The following is a 6637-nucleotide window of genomic DNA, read 5'->3' as shown; positions in this document are numbered from 1 at the left end:
CTGGTGATTTTTGTATTTTTTTTTAGGAAATCAGATGAAGCTTCTTTACAATCATTTGGGCTGCCCAATTAGGGTTGCCCAGGCAACTGGCCGAGGACAACCAAGGTTTTATTAAGTCTCATTGATGCTGCCATGGGGATCCGTTTCGAACCATTTCCGGCCCGAGACAGCGGTGGACCAACCAGATGGCCCCTTACGTCGGTTTACCACATAACTGTGAGCCACAAACCTTCCCGTGAGCTCGAATATCGTTTTCCTACTCGGACAAACCCGGGTTCAAGTATTCTTGAAATTTTTTGTGTGGTAAAAATGATAGCTGTTGTCTGAAAATGAATTCGGACAGCTCTCCTTTTTGGCTCCGTGTTCATCTACAGCATGATGACGACAAGAAACTATTGGAACATGTTGGCAACTCTGTACGGCTCCCTTTGGTTGCGATGTCGCTGCCATGATAAACGTCCAGTTAAGGATAGGGTACCTGGGTGCCTAAGAAAGTTTTGATTCAAATGCGAACATGCAGTGGGTATTGCGGTGCATAGTATTTGGAGGTTTTCAGGCTGCTTCTGCACTTCCGAAGGGCGGAGGCGGGTTTAGTTTTTAGTCGTGGAGAGGCGTATATAAGAAAGTCCAAGTTTCAATTTGGAGTGGATAACTGAGAATATTACTAATTTTAGCGCCTGATGAGCGGTGCAGTGGTGGAGATATCTGGTTTATACCAAGCTGGTTGATGATACTATACTTAAACATTCCTTGACGCTCCGAAGGATCGGCAATTTGTTCCGCGATCTGGCAGGGACTGATGAAAGATCTCTGGCATAATGTAGTTACATTTGAAGGGAATGAAGATGAGCTCGTTACAATTATTGCGAACGTGTTATTCGTTAAGCAAGTTATATTTTGAATGACTTTTTGTTCACGGACCCTGCTCACACAATCGAAGTATGAAGGGGTCAGGTTTTGAATTTAAATTTTTCGATTCTGTGACCAAGGTCCGTCACCGGAACTTTATTTCTAAAATGTAACTTACTTAACGAATATCAGGTATATAATTACTGTAAGGTCATCTTAGCTCACTTAGATACTTGTCATGCCTTACATTTCACCAACACGGCATCATGTTCGAGTAATAACATTTTCTAGGAGTGATTAGCTCAGTGAGTTTCGTAACCTTCGTTGAGCGTCTTGTCGCGGTTTTGAGTCTGTCTACTATGCTGCCAGGCGCTGTGTAGTCAGTATGTACTATGCCGGCAGGCGTTGTGTAGTCAGTGTCTACTATGCCGGCAGGAGTTGTGTAGTCAGTGTCTACTATGCCGGCAGGAGTTGTGTAGTCAGTATCTACTATGCCGGCAGGAGTTGTGTAGCCAGTATGTACTATGTCGGCAGGAGTTGCGTAGTCAAAATCTACTATGTCGGCAGGAGTTGTGTAGTCAGTGTCTACTATACCGACAGGGGTTGTGTAATCAGTGGCCCTCCGTTGCACCGCCTTGCATAGCCAGGTAATTACTCGGGCGGGTAACCAAAATCAAAGGGGAAAATTCCACTGCCCCAATTTCCACTGGCAGCAAAGGTAAGCGCACATCCAGTCTGCTGACAAATAAGTGAGCGACCAAAACAAAAGGGGAAATGTCAATGCTCAAATCTCCACTGGCAATAGAGGTCAGCGCACATTGAGTTTAGTGACAATTAATGCTCATGCTTCCTGTGTCTCATCAGCATGCATCTTTACGCTGTACACATAGTACGCGTGTCGGTACGGAGCACGCACATAACTGACATGTGTGCTGTAGGTTCTCGGTTATCACTGGTTTAAGGCATGAATATTTAATGAACGTGGGCCGAGTCATATAAAGATCAGACTTGACCTGACTTGAAAGATCTGACATGCGCTCGGGTGGCCGGCTGGACACGCTCCGCTCGGTTGGGGGTCAATTTGACCCCGCTAAGATCTCAGGGATTGAGAGAGCTAGAGACACCAAATTCACAGAGTTTATTGGCCTGTACGTAAACTCATTAAGGTCAAATTTTGAGGATCCTAGTTCATGACATTTGGGTCAAATAAGATCAACAAAGGTTGAATTTCAAGTTGGTCTACAGCATCTCCAGAACCTAGGCACTGTTCTAAACAAACTTTGAGCTGTTCTAAACAAAAGTTCACGTGCTCATTTAAGGTCATTTACCTTGTTTGACCTTTCGAAGGTCATGGCGACCAAAATAATAGAAGATTGCTTTGAGTTTTGCATTTAAATAAGCGGCAGAGATTAGCTAGGTATGCTATTAAAAGTATACTATTATAGCTATTAAGCTAGGTATACTATTAAAAGCGAAATGTTGACCTGGCTCATTTTAGGTCAGCCACCTATTCGGACATTGAAGAAGTTCATGGAAGATGTCTTATGCGATTCTTATTGTCAATAAATTCGAAGTAAGTACAAACAACCTCATACAGCAAGTCCCAAGGTATAAAACAGGTTGGTTTTGACCTCGGCTTGACTTTCATACCTGAACCTAGGTGAATGGAATTTGGCCATTCAATTGTTGTGCTGCCAAACAAAGTACAACTCTGCTTTACACTCCGCTGTTCCATCAGATTGAACGCTTCCCTAGAAGCTGACTTCGCTGAATCCATGGTCTGACTGACTTGCCATAGGTCCGCGACCTTACAAGGAACATTAATGTTTTGATATCACACGACCCGCTATTCAGTTGTCTACAGCTAAGCAAAATTTGGTGCGGCTGCGCCGCGCCGTTCGAAAACCATTCCGGAAAAAAACACTGGGAGGTCAATTTGACCCCCACCTGAACGAACGTTAAAGGGCGTCGCATTTGCAAATCAGGCGTTAGCTAGTTTCTTGTGATTGGAGCAAAAACGTACTGGGGTCAGTTGCAAATCAAAAGCACATTTAGAGCTATGCCACCACTTACAAAATCAGCTAGCTAGGTAATAATGACCAATGTTGGAACTCAGTTTTCAATGCATGTCGACGACAATGTGTGTTTTATTAAGGCTATCGCACAATACTTCAGTATGAACAATTGCTTCGTCATAAGCTATAAGAGCAAATCGCTTTAGGGAAAATCGCCAAATGGTCAATCGTTGCGTATCCAAAGTATAATGGCAACAGAATATAATAGCAATGCGACAGGAAAGAAGCCATGTTTTTACACGTTAGATTCCATACATGAGCTATTCGTATTTGCGCCTAAGAGATGGACAGCACTGCGTTAGCAAGTTCTGCAAAAACCAGACCGTGGCATGATTGCACAGTTTGGAGCGGTATTTCATGCGAACCAAACCATTTGTCGAAAAAAGTTGCAGCCTTTGGACTTCAACTACCTTGATTACCCGTCTGTAAGTTTAACTAATGCCTTATAGTAAACACAATACCTCTTTAATGGATATATATATATATATATATATATATATATATATATATATATGTAAATGCGTATTGTGTGTGCACTCGGAGAGCTGCTTCTCTTTTACGCAAATATTCCTGTAAATGACAGCATATTTGTTGTCCAATGTTTTTGCCTATAAATATTCGCTCTGCCTGTCAGAAATGCTTGCATGTTACACATCAAGACACAAGTTTTGTCCAAGACAGAGCAGTAGCCATTCACGCCCTGCACTTATATCGACGACATTTGTGTTGATGTACGTGACGACGAGCATCTCCAGCGCCTGGGACGCGAACTGAAAGATGCCTCCGTCCTCAGCTTCACCACTGCGAGAAGCGCAGGCAACACGCTGCCACTCGTGGACGTAGATATGGATGCATCGACTGAACAATAGTATGAGACTGGAGTCTACCGTAGGCCGACAAATTCTCGGCATTGTTTGAACGGAAGGAGCGAATGTCCCGAAAGATACAAGCAAGGTGTCGTAAGGGCCTACGTTCACGGAGCGTTCAAACACTGTTGGTGATGGCCACTTGTCCATCACGAACTCCAGCGAGTGCGCCAACTCCTCACTGACACGAGCTCAGCATCTACATGGTCGGAAAGGGAAAATGCAGTTCGAAATGCAGCAGTGCGTTCAGTTATAGCCTGACCCCAAGAGTGAAACACTATCGGGGTTGACACTCTCCCGTATCCATGAGAATCGCACAACAACCTATAAAAAGGACGAAAGGATTATCCGAAGCATCGTGTCCCAAACCTGCCAGCCTGTCCAGACCCAAGACAAAGTTAAGCTAATCATCGTCTAACGGAGCCCTAGAGTGACCAGAAGACCGGTCTCTGCGGAAAATGACCAATATAGTGCACCAGTTTCGCTGCGATACCGGTCACTGTGTGCACCGTCCCAGTAGTCCTTACATCGGCCTCACAACCACGACCCCCGCAGGCGTATCACAATGCACCTGCAAGATGGAGGCCCTAACCGCCATCTCAAGGATGGCGTCAGGGTGGTGCCTACATCAGTCAACTGAATAGACAGATTATGAGCAATACGTTACATCCCCACCCGTTGCGCTGACAGACGGAAGCACCGAGTGCTGAAAGCAGTGTAACTCTGCGACAGTGACCCAGTGATCAGCGTCACGGTCAATGCAGGGGCACACTCCGCTTGTTTGACGGTCTGTCGCCTGCAGCCAGAATGTGGCGATCTTCTAACTTGAGGGTTTCTTCCGAAAATTTGAACGAATTTCCCACACTTTGTCCGAATCACATGTTTTCGATGCTACGGCCCAAACAGCAGCTGCTTACAGGCGGGAAACCCAAAACGCGTGTTGGCAGAGGTTGCACGGTAGCAGAAATACCTTAGCGGCTGGGCTCCACATATTGCCGAAGCTCCAGCTCCAGTCTCAGACGTCCCCGGCAGTGTAGCGCTGCGTCACACTCCTAGTGTGAACCAGATAGGGCGAGATGGCCAGCGGTATCTGCACTTTGTTCCGCAGCTCGCAGTCGCTGAGGTCTCACAGTGGAGGCTTTGTGACCGGTCCGTGCCACGGAATCAGTTCGGTGTACCTCACGGCCTCGAAGTTTACCGCTGAGATGGCGAAAACCCTGGGCTGAAGAAGATCCTTGCTTTGCTGCTCACGAGCGGCGCGACGATCGGAACCGCCAGTTCGCGGACCATGCGGTTCTCATCCTACACCATGTCAAGCAGCAGCTGTTCCGGACGGACCCAGTACCCGTTACACTGGAGGACAGGCTGCACCGTGGCGTATGTGTGCTGAGGCAAGTCGCGGAGTAGCGCGATGCTCTGGAACAAGTTGCGTAAACCAACGTCGCAGCCGCTGTTTTGCCGTATGACGGACCATACCGACACATAGTGGCCGACCACGCACTGGACGAGGTCCTTGAGAGCGCTGCTAGAGGTCTCGGTAGGGATGTGAACTAGCAGCAGACGAGCGGCCAGTGTCAACCATCTGAAAACAAAAGCGAATATATTAGAACAATTCGCTACGAACTGAGCGTTAGATCATACAAAACTAACTGCGACTCTTTAGCACGTAATTATGCCGATGTCCATAGTCCTCAAATGTGATGGAATGCATATCAAAGATATGCTAGTAAGCATGAACCAGCCAGCAAATGATGCGACATACTACGGCACGAGGTATGATAAGTAAATGCTTAACAGTGAGCACATAAAATGTCAACCGATAATTGATGATCTTTTAACACTCATTGCTGTAAACTCGAATATAATGCCTTTTCATATTTCCTGACATGGTTCGATGCTCCGATTCGCCGCTGGGCTGCCACGTTTCGGACAGAGCCGTTTTGAATGTCGGAGGCCAGAAGGTACAGCAGCTGCTGGTTGGTGCTCAGCTGCTGAATCAGGTCGACCGGCAGGTTTGGCGCGCGCCCCGACCTAGGCTTGAATGCCACAACGCCCCTCTCTCAAACCTCTCCGGCACAGGTCTTGCTGGTGGGTCAAGACAAATTGTCATCCCGTGTTCGTGCCGTCCAAGCTCAGCAACAGATGGAGGAGGTTCAGCTCGTTGCCGTGCAGCTGGCAGATGAACCAGTGTACGGGTGACATAGTGGCCGGCTCAAACAGCCGGAACACGTCGCCTATGGTTTCGGTGTTGACGGAAGTGCCATTGCAGCCAAGCACATTGATGTGACCGTCGCACTGCGAGCTCACGGAGTGTAGCTCGTTGAACAAGTGCACTGCGCGGCCGAACTCGACGTAAAATGAGTCACGTAGCGGCTGCCTGGCTCAGTGATGACAACCACGTGTTTCTCGACGGCATTCGTCTGGCTCCTTGTGGCTCATATAGCCCCTGCGTTCGCGGCCGTCTGAGTAAAGGATGATCAAACCTGGCTCGTGGATTGCCTCAAAATTTTAACGAGCCGTCTCCTTTCCCGCTCTGTCTCTTACGCAGCAGATCTTCTTAGGATCTACGAGATTTGATTTCAAGTAGCCAGTCCGTCACTGCTGTCTTGTTGAAAGGCGTTGATGATAGCAGCAGAGGCCCGGTTCAAGCCACCGTAGCTCTCAACCGCTAGAGCGGTGTCAGTCAAATCATTGACGTTATAGTTTACAATGACAGTGGTCTCAACCGGAACGAACGATCGGCGTCGCCGCCACCTTCTTCCATGTGCGGAACCGTGTAAGAATCCGTGCTCTCGGCTGGCTCGCCAGCGCTGAGACCACTTGGTCCCGGAGCAGGCTCGGGGTCAG

This window comes from Pollicipes pollicipes, unplaced genomic scaffold, assembly GCF_011947565.3.
Source record: "Pollicipes pollicipes isolate AB1234 unplaced genomic scaffold, Ppol_2.1 Scaffold_7097;HRSCAF=8413_pilon_pilon_pilon, whole genome shotgun sequence".
Classification (NCBI taxonomy): domain Eukaryota; kingdom Metazoa; phylum Arthropoda; class Thecostraca; order Pollicipedomorpha; family Pollicipedidae; genus Pollicipes; species Pollicipes pollicipes.
Note: the sequence above shows the minus strand (reverse complement) of the source record.